The sequence below is a fragment of the Dunckerocampus dactyliophorus genome, chromosome 12, assembly GCF_027744805.1.
Source record: "Dunckerocampus dactyliophorus isolate RoL2022-P2 chromosome 12, RoL_Ddac_1.1, whole genome shotgun sequence".
NCBI classification, from domain to species: Eukaryota; Metazoa; Chordata; class Actinopteri; order Syngnathiformes; family Syngnathidae; genus Dunckerocampus; species Dunckerocampus dactyliophorus.
The window spans coordinates 4,373,889-4,388,774 of record NC_072830.1 but is presented as its reverse complement, the minus strand read 5'-3'; the positions used below and the strand labels follow the sequence as shown (position 1 = coordinate 4,388,774).

At 40.0% G+C, this 14,886-nt stretch overlaps 1 protein-coding gene across 3 annotated transcripts in view; it reads left to right on the top strand.

Annotated features, from left to right (window-relative positions):
• cadm2b (cell adhesion molecule 2b) overlaps positions 1 to 14,886 on the top strand; it is a 156,118-nt gene that overhangs the window by 92,798 nt on the left and 48,434 nt on the right. The gene's annotated exons all lie outside the window — the stretch shown is intronic.

The following is a 14,886-nucleotide window of genomic DNA, read 5'->3' as shown; positions in this document are numbered from 1 at the left end:
TATTGCCTGTCCTCCCCCCACACTGTGTCAAATCACAGGGGAGGACTTGAGAAGCACCTGAGTGGAGTGCAGTTACTGCCGTGAAAACTTTATCAGGGGGGGAGCAAGTGGTGTTGTTTTTTCCTGTCTTGTATAATGACCTCTTTAACATTTTAATGAAGTCATTAAAGAGCATGCACAACATGGCCTCGTCTCAAGTCATTACTGACGGAACCCTTAATTGATAAAGAGGGCGTGCTGATAATTGCCATTTCTACATTGCTATTTTCACTTAAAAGTGCCCAAAGTATGGCCCGAGAGCCATTTGTGGCCTGCAGATCTTTTTTTTACTTGCCCCACAGCACATTTTTCACTATTTTGTCACTCTACAGGGGGTGTTACTGAGTGGATTTTGGACAGTCGTGTCAGAGACCCCTAAAATAGCTCCATTTTCACCAGGATACACTATTTGCTTTGTCGCTTGCTTGTTTTTTCTTTCTTTTTACTTGACCTACATTGGATTAGTTTTAGCACGTTAATGGTATCAACTGGAGACGACAATTTTTGTAGAAATTGCATGTGTATGCCAAAGCTGAACTGAAATGCTCTATGAAAATATGGAATTGAGGGAAAAGTGGGAATTTTATGTGTAAATTAAATAGTTAGCCTGAATATCCTGACTGAATGAACGAAGGCTTAGGCATCGGAATGGTTTGAATCAGTTAAGAAATGTAGAAATTGGGGTTGTAAAAAGGTTAAACATTTTAATCAGATTAATCACAGTTTTTACATTAATTCATCGTGATTAATCACCATCAGTAACAACGTATGTGTGAAATACAGTCAAACTTGTCTATAGCGGCCACTAGAGGGAGTCTGCAAAAGTGGCCGCTATAGACAGGTGGCCTCTATAGACAGGTTGGCGTCCAGTTTGAATGTTGACCAGTAGAGGAAAAAAAAGGAAAAAAAAGGGAAAAAAATAATAATAATGTTGACCAGTAGAGGGTACTGTGGGACTGCGGATAAAAGTTGTACAGCACTACTAGGCTTGTTATTATCCACGACCCACAGAACAAAGCTGTGCTGGTAATGTCTTACGCTTGTTTTTAATATTTTACTTTTTATACGGCAGAGTGTCATTACAGCTTTAGTTCATCAGGAAGTGACGGGAAGTGACGGTGGGCGTCCTGAGCAGGAGAGCTAGGCTCAGTGCTAGCTGTGAGTTTGGAGAGAGTTGGGAAGTGTGTTTATGTTGGCGTGGATGTAAAGTCCTGCATAAAGCCATTAAAGTGAATCGGCGACGTAAGTCTCTCTTTCCCCAGAACAAGCGGCATTACAGTATTGACCAGTGCACACCAGGAAATAAACGGTGTCACTTGTTACAGGCATTGGCTGGACAGCTATGTAGTGGGGCTTGTTTAACCTTTGCCTTGTGGGCAAGCAGGAAGGAGAGACGAGATTGGAGGTGTGTGTGTTTTGAGCTGCTCTCTGGTGGAGAAGTTTCGTTCTTTGCTGGAGTCAGGTCGCCCGTACTACGGTTCTGAGCTGAATAACACTGACAAGTTAACAGACTAGTAGCGAACGGCAAAGAAGACGGCTTTTTTTTGTGTCGAATACAGAAGATGAGGACTTTGATGGATTTGTGGATGAGGATTGATGAAAAATAACGTGAGTACATTCTAAAATACTTCAATTAAGTACAACCGAATTCAGTTTTGCTCCCGTTGCCGCATGCATGCTAGCGTATGTTTTTTTTTTTCTATTGTAGCGTCGCTGGGAGCACGTCCTGTTCCCAGCCTAATTTGCGGTAATGTTTTGGTGCAAATGCTCTTAAAGTTACATGTTTGACCAGGAAATAGCAAGCTCAAAAGAAGACGGCTTTTTTATGTGGAACAACTGACAGTTTGTGTGGATCTTGTGAATGATTGTGACTGAGCTAGGACTCAGTAATTAAAGTCTACACACGACGGCTTCATTGATTGAAAAACAAAACTTTTTCGTGCATGAAGCTTCTACTTGAGTCGGTAATTTGGCCGCTATATGCGGTCAGATATTGACCAAGGGAGACAAAATGGGTGGCCGCTGGCCGCGTTGGACAGGTGACTGCTATACACAGGGTCTATAACATGTAAATTTGCTGTGGGGGATTTTTCAGTGGCCGCTATAGGCAGGTGGCCGTTCAATAAAGGTGGCAGCTAAGACAGGTTTGACTGTATGTCCATTTTTACCGTATTTAATGAAGAGAAAGATAAATGACAGGACAGGATTACGTATATGTTTATGCATGCACAGCTCCAAATGAACTGAATATGTCAATCAAGCTAAAAGATACCACACAAGTCTAAAAATATATTTGTCAAACAATAGTCTAGCAGTAGCAGAACAGTTAAATCACATTTAAACCGTGTTATTATGAGCAATCAGGGGTTGCATTCAGAGACATTACGTAAATGTACTTGTTGTCAGTGTACTTTCCAGCATACTTAAATGTTGCAAGAAGGGACAACAAACTTGAAAAGCAAGATGGAGCTCCTGTCTGTATTTTTAGATGGGGGAGGGGTCCAAGTGGTCAATAGTGAGTTGGAGATGCATACAGTTTATGGTGTTGGAATTGTACTGCTGTCAGAATGAAGTTATAAAAGAGCGCCAGGCTCTGTGTGACTGTGCGGGGACGCTCCACTGTGCCTCCGTCTGCCGTCATAACAGAGAGGCATGCTGGCTCTGGTGCGCATGCATTAATTACACAAACAAATTGTATGTAATTAATGATATAAATTAGTTATATACTAATTTGTTATATACTGTATATACTTTCACAGTTTTCGTGCGTCCTGTGAAGATATCTTCTGGATTTGTTGTCAGTCGGATACCCTGGTTGCAGATAATGTTTTGTCACTCAACAGGGAGTTGTTACTGAGTGGATTTTGGGCGGTCGTGTCTGAGACCCCAAAAATAGCTCAATTTTTTACCAAGATAAACTATTTCCTTTGTTGCATTTAACATAAAGCTGACATGCAGGCTGTTTTTTACTTGACCTACATTATATCGGTTTTAGCGTAGTTGCTGTAAATTCCGGACTATGAAGCACACCTGAACATAATTCCACCCACCAAATTTAAAGACAAATAAAATGTTTTACACATGTAGGCTGCACTTGTCTATAAGCCGCAGGTGTCCACGTTTTAACATGAGATATACACAGAAAGACACACCATAAACCTTGCAATCCTACCTACATGTGATGTTCCTAGCATCACTTGTGAGCTCCGATGAGTGAGACGTGAGTAATTTGTGTAGAAATTGCGTGTGAATGCTGAAGCTGAACTGAAATGCTTCATGAAACAAGTGGAATTATGGGAAGAGTGGGAATTTTATTTGGAAAATAGCCTGCATGTCCAAAATGAGGTGAAAGTTTTGATGTTGGAATGGTTTGAATCTGTTAAGAAATGTGAAAGTAGTAACAATTCTTAAGACAAAGGAAATGTGTGTTATGGAAAATGTGGAATTATAGGAAAACCATGAAAAAGATAATCCCAGATGACCTACATTGGATTGGTTTTAGCATATTTAATAATATCAACTAGAGAAGATCATTTGCATAGAAATGAATTGAAACGCTTTTCAGAAAATGTGGATTTATGGGAAAAGTGGGTATTTTATTTGCACAATAGATAGCCTGAAAGTCCTGAATGAGCTGAAGGTTTGGACATTGGAATGGTTTGAATCAGTTAAATGTGGAGGTAGTAAGAATTCCTAAGCTCAAACGGCATTTGCGTTTGGAATATGTGGAATTTTGGGGAGGGGGGGATTTTTAGAATGTGGAAAATGTTTGGATGTTGGAATGGTTTGAATGGGTTGAGAAATGCAGAACTTGTCCATTATCAATGGGAAAGCTGTCATTGAAAATGTAGAATTATGGAATATGTGGGAATGTTTTGCATTGTGTCCATGCACAACCATCGTGTCCTGAATGAACTGAACATTGTGATGTTGGAATGGCTTGAGAAACATGGAAGCAGTCGTCAGTGTTTGCAGAAGTTTGGAAAAGTTTGTTAGGCAAAGTTTGGCCAATCCTGACTTAAACTATTCCCAAGTCTGACTTGATTGACTTGATTCCATGTGCTGGCTGCCCACAGTTACACTTCGGAACACTGCAAAGAGGCCAAGAAGAGAAAGGACAAGGAGAACGTTATTAATCAAAGCACTCACAGCCTTTGCTTTTACCATAATTACGTATGGATTCTCCATAACGGGATCAGCGGGATATGGGAAGGCCTCGTATTGCGCCCTGCAGATTTTGAGGTGTGACGAGCAGCTTGAGCGAGCTGAAGATGTAAAAGTTTGCAGACATGCCTCACTTTGGACAGGTAATTTAGCCATTAGCTCTCCCCGCTAATGGATCAGAGGGAGATTTAGTGCTAATTAGCCGGCGTTGCGTTAAAGACTTGTTAAATCTTTCCAATCAAGGAGAGAAATAGCTTAGTGTGGTGGAGCTTTATTGGACGGCGAGTTAACAACGTTTGTGTCAGCGTGAGGGATGGCTGCTGGTGACAAATATGACCTCTCCCTCGTTATTGGGACAATTTAGGTATAATGCACGTTGTTCCTCTTTGGCTGTCACCGAAGGTCAGTGAAGGCGACACCATGTTGACTTCAAGCAGCACCTGATGAATATCTGACTGCGTCAAGCCGTCACAGGGATGCCATTATCAACTCTGAGGGTTGGAGGCCAGCTGTTTGTGTGTTAGATAATGCGTTAGTGCACGACTAAGGTAGTCATGGGATGCGCATATGCTGTGTGATAAGAAGCAGAGTTACATCTGAACAGGTCTGGAATCTAAAAAATAACAAAGAATAAAGGTAGGGCCAAATTTATTTGTAGTTTATTTGTTCCGCCACAAATAAATGCGTGTATGTACTGTACAAGTGTGTATGGGCGCCCCTTATGTTGTACAATTAGACCAACATTTTGGTAAAATACATATGGTGTTGATGGATCATTTCATGGTCTTGCATTAGCACAGTTCTTCTATTTTTTTTACGGCTGTTACATGATTTAAAATGTTAATCAAATCACAGTTTTCAAATTAATTAATCATGATTAATCACCATTTGCCACTATGTGTAAAATATGCCAATTTTTTCTGTATTTTATGAAGAGAAAGATATGACTGGGCACAGTTATTTATGTATACCGTAAAGCACCGTGTATAAACCGCACCCGTGTATTAACCGCAGCCCCATTTTCAGGCTCACGGCGGGGAAAAAAACATTTCTAGTTCATAAATGCTTGCCAACTCTTTCATCTCAAATCAACATGCGTAAAGGTACTAAGCAATTTCAAAGAGAAGAATAAAGAAGAAATCTGAACTTCGGCATCTAGATCTTTAATATTATGGCTAAGCACAGATTAATAATAATAATAATAATAATAATAAATCAAAATAAAGAAATTTGCAATTTTCAGAGATGTTTTGATATCTTCCACTGCTTCTCTTTTCCTCTATTATTATTTTATTGCATTGCTTCAGTGTGAATTTGAATAAACTCCAACGTTGTATTGTATTTTACAACTGCAATGTTTTAATGCTTCAGTGTACATAGAGATGGTTTCACTGTGTGAAAATACAGATAAGTTAGTTGCATACACAAGCATTTTCAGCAACTGTACAGCAGAGGGCGCTAAGGTCAAAGCAACTGTCTGACCAACGGACGGCTATTCTAAAATGGACTTCTCGTCAATTTCTGCATCTGGTCACAGACCTGTCATCGTGTATAAACCGCAACCCGTTTTTTTGCTTCTTACCAGTGGAAAAAAAGTGCGGTTTATACACGGCGCTTTACGGTATATATGTATACATATACTACATATATGTATACGTATACATATATATATATATATACTGTATATATATTTGTATTTATTAACACTTGTATTTATTAACAGCTTTAAATCAAGCCAAAAGATAACACACATGTATTTGCCTAACACTAGTCTCTTAAACGTCTCGGAGGGTAGAGGCGGGGCCGTGAGCATACACACAGAGTGCAGAAGAGTGTAAGGGAGTAGAAATGAAAGGGTCCCTGACGTGATTTATAAACTTTGCTTAAATATGTTATATATTGTTTGTAATTATGTTCTACATTGTTTGAGTTTTGAAGGCCAACGGTAAATTTGCAAAATTTAGATTCATCATTGATGGCGCCAGCCACGACGAGCTCGCTCTCGCTGTTCAATCTCATTTCCAGAAGTGGCGCCATCGGACTACTATCACTCAAGTAAACAAACAGCGCGGTGTACGAGACAGAGGATGTTTACAGTAATTATAGCCAAGATTTGAGCGATGTGTCAATAGTTTTCAAAGAGAAAAGAAGGGAGAAAAATTTGGAGATGAAATAGGGAACTTGCAGAACATAGACTTAAGCCTTCAGACACGGAGATTAAGATCGGTCACCTTCAAAACTCAGAATGGTAAGTGTAAATTACTCTGCACTTGCTTATCCTTCAATTATTGTTTAAAATCGGCTTCTTTATGAGCGTAAAGGGTCCTTAATAGCCTGATTTATTTTAACACAGTAAACATACATATGGCTATGAAAGATGTTTATATAGCATGTATAATACTTTGCAGCCTTGTCGCTATCATGGAATAGTGTTTAGAAGACATTATGTAAACAAGACATGACTTACTCTGTTCTGTGGCAACTTTGACGTCATTCTTCTTGCCTTTTTTTCCTGTGTATCGGCAGAATAGCATCCTTTTTCAAAAAGCAAACTCATGTTATTATGAGCCGTGAACAGTTGCGTTCAAAGACACCACTTAACTTAAGTTGAATTAACATATTTTGAGTGTAGATGTATTTTCTGGGATTTCCGAGCATACTTAAATGCATCAAATTGTACCTCTGCACTAAGAGTTAGTTGAGTTGAGTGATAAGAATATCCAGTTAGGGTTTTTCTTCCTTTCTGTTTATTTAGACCACACATGCACGCATAATGAAGAGGTTGTTGTGATTTTCGGAGTGTCCTTGAATGCATCTCACGGCTGTCAAGTGACAAGGAGGAAGTGTTGTTCCCAGGACGAGTGGACAAGAGATGTGTTTGTGAGTTGGCGATGCATGTATTGAGGGTCTCCTATGATGCAAAAGTGACTGTTTAATGATGTTCTAACACACACGTGTCAAACTCGTGCCCTGGAGGGCCGAGACGCTACAGGTTTTCTCTCCAACCAGTTTCTTCAGCAGGTGATTTAATTGATGAGCTCCTTCCCTCAAACTGAAGGTGTTGATCATTAAAATCACCTGCTTTAGTGACTGGCTGGAAAGAAAACCTGCAGTGTCTCGGCCCTCCATGACACGAGTTTGACACCCCTGTTCTAACAGTAATGTGTGTTCACGGGCACCAAAAATCCATCATTTCCCTCACTTATTTGCTCCGCTCTTGAGAGATGTCGGTCAGTTTTAAAGTTAAAAATATAATATGAAAATAATATAATATAAAAAAAAATTGATATTTTTTTAAATATAAACAATTTAAAAACAGCTTCAAAATAAATATGAAAAAATAAATTACAAATGATAAAAAAAATTAAGGGAAAAACTTCCTTCCTCATGGACATAACACCTCTGACCTGCCCCTACCTATTTACGAACACCATAAAAAAAGCAGGCTTCGCTACACATCTTAAAAAAAAGTTTAAAAGCTAATTGTATGAAACTTGGTCAGAATTGCATTTATTTTAGTGTCATTGTTATTTTAATTTCAATAAGTCCCTCTATTTTAAGGTGGATAGAATAGACGGTTTGTAAATATGCCCACACTTTTTCACTTTTTACCTTTGGCTCCGATTTGGGCCCATTTGACTAAACCTAAGAACCACACATATGTTTGTCTTCAACAAATAGGCTGTCCTAGCGTGATGTTGCTGTTAAAATGTGAGTTAGCACTGTTAGCACTGCAGCTATGCTATTGCTACGTGATATATGGTATCTATTACATTGGGAAAGAGTTACAGTGTAAATGTCCAAAGTGGATCACGCACACAACAGCACTTCTTGGAGACAAACACAGCTCATTAGCATTAAAGCTACACACACACACACACACACACACACAAAATGCTAACAATACACTATTGTCACCTCTGACGGTGAAAAACACCATAATGTGGGAGCTAAACATTGGCTGTATGGATAATAAAGGTGTTTATCATGATGACTGTTGCTAAATCCTGCTTGAAATCTTTTTATTTGAAATGAATTGTCCTACATGTTAATTTTCTGTCACCCCCTCCACAGAAAGGTGAACGTTAATCAATGCCGTGTCACTCTTGTTGTCAATGGTGGCAGCAAGAACACATAAATGCTATAATAATAACAACAAGTGATCGTCTCCATGTTGGTGTGACAGGCGGCCATTATCAGCACACCCTGATTAGAGGTTATATTGTGGGTTTTTTAAAGAATGGCTGTTGGATGCTCCTTGGTGTTCCCCAAGAAAAGTATTCATTGCACCATGGTTGCATGAAGGAGCCTGTGATGGCCTTTAAACAGAGGAGCTGTTAGCTGTGTGAAATTGCTTTCAGGGTCCGTGTTTGCCAAAGGAGGAGAAAGAATGTTACCTTGGCGGCCAGTTGAGGAGTAATAGATTTCATTAGAAGCGGAGAATATCCTTATTTGCAGCCGGGTGGCGATATAAAAGATTCAAACGTTGGTGAAGTGTGCAGGAGTGAAGGTTAAACGGAAGGTTAAAGATAAATTCCTGAGAAAGGAATATAATTGAAGGTGTTGCTTTGTGTGCTGATATTACATGATAATTCACCTGTCGGTGTTGCATGCTATATACTCGCTTGCACCAGTAAAAACTCTTAAAAATGCTCACAATGATTGTTTGAGATCGATGTCGTGGACCACACGGATTGTGCAGCCTGAGCAGGTCCAGGGGGTGTGGTGGTGGTGTGGTGGGGGCTTCCTTGGCAGCCTGCAGGTGTCCTGACAGCAAAATTCACTCATCTTTCATCTTGAGCCCGGGCTCAGAAAAGGCCAAGAGGCGTTCCTGTGGTGCTAACGCTGCGTTGGCGCTCCTCACGGGCCAAAAGGTCGGAGAATGGCTGCTGGCAAAGTCTTCATTGATGCCATCAATACACACGCTTGACACACCTTTGACAGAGAACGCTGATTAAAATGGATGTGGAGCGGCGGGGTCACTTTGTCGCAAGGCCAAAAGACCAACTGTCAGTCGTGTCCTCAAATGCATCCATAAAAAACTTCAAACTTGACTTTCTTAATGAAGAATATTTTAAACTCTTTAAACTCAAACAATTTGGTCATTATAATGCACATTCTCACCTGTATTTGTTGCATCTTTCGTGCTTTTTCATGAACCAGGAAGTCGCCTGCTAGCTAACGTGGACGTACGAACAAACACAAACATGCACCACATTTTTTTACACTTATTTTAATGACTTATTTTAATAGTTTATTAGTTTTTTTCTCTTTATTGTTTGATTTCTCCCCCGCCAGAATACAAACTTGTTCAGTCTTGTTCGTATTCGTAGCGCCATACGTCATTATCCATGAACCAGGAAGTATCCTGCTAGCCAACATGGATGTGTGAACAAACACGAATACAACCCCCCACATTTTTTTGCAAGTATTTGAGGTGTTTACTTTCTCTTTGTCGTCTAGAGCTGCCCTATCTAGTTGTGAACTAGCTAGGACTACTATAGTTGTCCTACGTAGTTGTGAGCATGAACTACCTAGCATTACTAGAGCTGCCGTATCGAGTCATGAGCATGAAATGGTTAGGACCACTAGAGATGTCCTATCTAGTCATGAACTAGCAAACTACCATAGCTGTACTATGTAATAGTGAGCATGGACTACCTAGTACTACTCGAGCTAGTCATGAACTAGCAAAAACTACTATACTGTAGCTGTCCTGTCCAGTCTTTGAGCATGAACTGACGAAGCCTAGAAAGCTTTGAAAAATGTCTTCAAAGACAACGAGACGAGTCCAGTAGCGATGGATACAAATGCCCTGAGAGAAGTTTACAGTACGTCGCTAAAGAGGTGATAGAAAGTGTCGCCGACAGGAGCCAAAAATATTCTCACTCCGCACTTTTCATCTGCGTTTGCTCTCACGGGAGATGAACTTGAGGGAACTCGGCAAGTTATTTTAAAACTTGTTATTGTGATTTCCTTGAAGAGCTCGGGAAGATTTATACTGCAGAAGCCGCCCTGGCGCCATCACCCAGATATGCACATGAAATCCAAGCTTTAATAGACAGACTATAGTTTTGAAGAAAGGGGTAATAACACAAGGGAAAAGAGTTGGCGTTCAAACCTGCGATCTTTGAAGAAGTCGTGTCGCGCTCGCACCAAGCCAGCTTCGAGTGGCGGAGCTGCGCCGTGATTCCGACGGAAGGATGGAAGGAGCAAAGACGAGAACGAGCAGCCCGGCGTCAGGAGTCACATGGGAGATGGCAAAGTCTCTTTTATTTCTCCTTCTCGCCACACACGCCACCAGAGGCGTGCACTTTTAATTACATGGAATATTTATACACTCTCTCCCAACATGCTGGCAAATAGGCCGCACGCGTTACGCCCGGCCTATTAATTACAATTTTGTCAAGACGCAGCATTAGTGGTGATTAATTCTCGTCTTCTCAGGGGATGTTCATTTGGTCATGGGAGAAAAGCCACAATCACAAGAGAAAAACATACTTTTCTGGACATTTCTAGGAATTTCTACAACATTTTGTGCATTTAAATGTGGGATTTGTTTTTATTTTATTATTGCACTTTTTCTTTTTGATTGTTATATTTTCTTTATACTTAAATTGCTCAACTTAGATTTTATATTTACATTAGCAAATAATTTGAATATATTCTTTGGATGTCCTAAAAATAGTAAATCATTTGTGCTGTTAGAATTAATAGAGATATAATAATAATGAAATAATAATATAAAATATATTTTAAATATATAAAAATGTATTAGCTAAATACTGTAAACATTACATTGGCCCTTTAAAAGTATTTCATCCTCAGTTTTGATGGGCACTCTCATAACAATATAAATGTAATACATGTACTATATAATTGGATATTTGAAGTATTTTAATGTGATATTTTAAGTAATAATTTTATTATTTTGGTTACGTGTGGATTGCACAACATCATTTGGACACCCGTTTCTAATATTTTGCACCTCTTACACAACAAATAAGGTCAAATTAAGTCCCCAAAATGTCCTAACCGTGAGGATGAGCTGTGATGCTCATGTGTTCATGTAGGAAAGCCGCAACCAGAAGAGAAAAATACGTTTGTACGTTTTTATTAGTTTCTTCAAGCCACCATTTTGTATTGTGCATCTAAATGTGGGATTATTTTAGCTACTTTATTTAATTTATTATTTTTGTTTTATTTTTTTATTTTTTTATTAATACAAAAACATTTTTTATTAGCAGATATTTATAATATATTGTTTTTATGCCCTAACAATAAAAAATGATTAATTACTCCATTATATTATATTTATTTAAAAATGTATTATTTAAAATATTTTTAAATGTATTATCAAAATATATAAACATATTTGTATAAAAATCTGCCTTTTATAAATATTAATCCTCAGTTTTGATTGGTGTTTATTGTAATAAATGTAATTTACATAATTACATCAATGTAATTTTAGACATTTTATTCATTTCTAACGTAATATTTTAAATACTTGTATTATTTTGTTTCCGTGTCGACTGCACTGCATAATGTGAGACCCATTTCTAAACCCGGGCATTATAATCTGTGAAAAGGCAGATTATTAAACATGATATTTTATAGTGTACCTAATGTAGTGTCCAGTGAGAGTGTACAGTAGCTGTGTATGGTAAAATAAATAAGTAGTTATAAGTGTGTAATAAAGGGAGGCGCGACGGTTTCTCTTGAACGCTGCCTGCACTTTCCAGTTGATTGTGCAGCGCTGCGCTTGAACGCTCCCGAAGCATTCATCAACACGCCGCTTGCTGTTATTTGGTGCAGTCAGCTGAAAGCCTTTGCTGCGCATCTTCCTCCTATTTATTTTATTTGACTCAACATTAAGCAGCGAGATCGCGGCATGGCGTTATCTACAGACTCTTCTCGTGCAGTCATCTCATCAACAGCAATAAAGCTCTTATTTACATTCATCGCTTGTGGATCCACCTTGCCAGTTGGCTGGCGACCGCTCCTGTCCTCCTCCTATTGATATTCTCCACGTAGCCGCCCACACTCGCAAAAATCAATAGCCCGCAAGGATCGTTTTCTTGGCCTCCAGAAATGATAACGCTTGCATTCCATGAAGCTGCGCTCATGACTCGTCTGGAGTGAAGCTACATGGATCCACTCCATTGGTCTTATTCCAGTGGTGCAAGAACCCCAATGATTTTTATAGTCATGTGCGCTAACGAGTCAAAAATCAGCTTGAGAGGTTCTGGTTCTAGGAGTTGCCATCTTTTAAGGGGCCCTATCTTCCTCATTTCACAGGCTTTTAAAATAATTTTGGATTCTAGTGGGGGTACTTTAATATGTTTATTTATGTAAAATACTCCTTAAATCTCAAGTTGTGTACAGCGTAAATCTGCATTCTTCTCCTTTTGGCCTTCATGCTCTGATTCTGTAGTCTCCTCATCAAACTGAGCAAGAACCCTATTCACTTGTAATACCTGACACAAGTTGTCCCGTGTGACTCAGGTCAACGGTCGTGTGTTTCTTTGCAGCACACCAGCAGATGAGCTGAATGAGTTCTATGCCCGCTTTGACACCCAAACTCCTGATGAGCAGAGAGGGTGGCTGGACTTGGGGAGCACACAGGACTCACCTCTCATGGTGACATCAGCTGATGTGCGCAGGGTTCTGAACAAAACAAACCCACGAAAAGCAGCAGGCCCAGACAACATCTCAGGACGTGCACTTCGGGTTTGCTCATCAGAGCTAGCTGATGTGCTTGCTGACATATTTAACCTGTCGCTTGCACAAGCATCTGTACCGACCTGCTTTAAGTCCACCACCATAGTGCCCGTACCCAAGAAGAGCAACGTGACCTGCTTGAATGACTATCGCCCTATAGCACTCACTCCTATTGTTATGAAGTGCTTTCAAAGAATAGTCATGACCCACATCAAAAAGAGCATCCCGGCAACTGTGGACCCCCTACAGTTTGCATATCACCAGAACCGGTCCACGGATGATGCAGTCAACACTGCCATCCACACAGCCCTTTCTCACCTACAGGGCCAGGACACATATGTCAGAATGCTATTTATAGACTATAGCTCTGCTTTTAATACAGTCAGCCCCCACAAACTCACAAATAAGATCCTCACACTTGGCCTGTCACCCTCCCTCTGTAACTGGGTGTTTAACTTTCTAACAGGCAGGCCCCAGTCAGTCAGAGTCCACAATCGCACATCCAGCTCAAGAATTGTGAGCACTGGGACCCCACAGGGGTGTGTGCTGAGTCCGCTCCTCTACACGCTCTTCACCTACGATTGCGTGGCCTCCCAGAACAACACCAGCATCATTAAATTTGCGGATGACACTACAGTCATCGGCCTGATCACTGGTGGTGTTGAAACATCATACAGAAGAGAGGTGGCGGACCTCATAGCTTGGTGTCGTGATAACAATCTCCTTCTCAATACAGATAAGACTGAAGAGATGATCATCGACCCAAGAACAAGGGAAAAGGAGCCGCATAAACCCCTGTTTATTGATGAGACTGAGGTGGGGAGGGTGAAAACCTTCAAGTTCCTTGGCACACACATCAGCGAGGACCTCACCTGGTCTCACAACACCCAACAAATTATGAAGAAGTCCCAAAGACTGTACTTCCTGAGAAGACTGAGGAAATTTGGCATGTCCACCACAATCCTGAGTTGCTTCTACAGATGCACTATGGAAAGTGTCCTTACCGCCTCCATCACTGTTTGGTACGGTAACTGTACAACACGTGATAGGAAGGCACCCCAGCGGGTGATCAAGACCTCACAGAACATTGTTGGGGCAGCCCTCCCCTCACTGCAAGACATTTATAAATCTAGAGTCCTACGAAGAACACACAACCTCATCAAGGACAGCACACATCCACAACACTCATTATTCACACTCCTACCGTCAGGCAGACGCTACAGGAGTTTGAAGTCCAGGACCACAAGGCTGGCAAACAGCTTTTACCCACAGGCCATCAGGCTTCTCAACGAAGCACTCACACACGCACACACTCATAGCACTTTATTTATTTATTTATTTATTTATTTATTTGTATTAATGTCTCTTCTGTTGTTGTTGCTTAATTTATTGGTATATATGTTTATGTTTCTTATGTTCTTATTCTTTCTTATGTTTTTCTTTCTTTTCTTGGGAGAATGAATAAGATTTTCATTGCATAGTATAACTGCCTGTTTTACTATGCATATGACAATAAACTCTCTAGAATCTTGAATCTTGAATCTTCCACTAGGATTTTGTGAAGCTGGGGTGGTGGGCTGCATGGGACTGCCGCCGATGTGTCATGCTGCTGCTGCATCTGCATGTTTTTTTTTTATTATGACAAATAACAACATTATTAAATCCACTTCGACAAAAAGAAAAGATAGGTGAGCTTCAGTATTGAATGTGACTGCCAACATTAAATTGTAGTTTATTTACAAAGCACATCTCCACTCAGTGTGCTCATTTGTCATTAAATACAAGTGTCAAATATTCTTTGGTGAACTCAGTTGGTGATCTACCGCAAGCATATCAGCTACCTGTTGGAGTGTGATAGTGTCACGATCTAAAGCTCGACACACTACGTGTTTAAATTTAAATTTTAGTCAATGATAACACAACTGAACACAATTGCAGTTTTTAAATGAAACTTTTTAG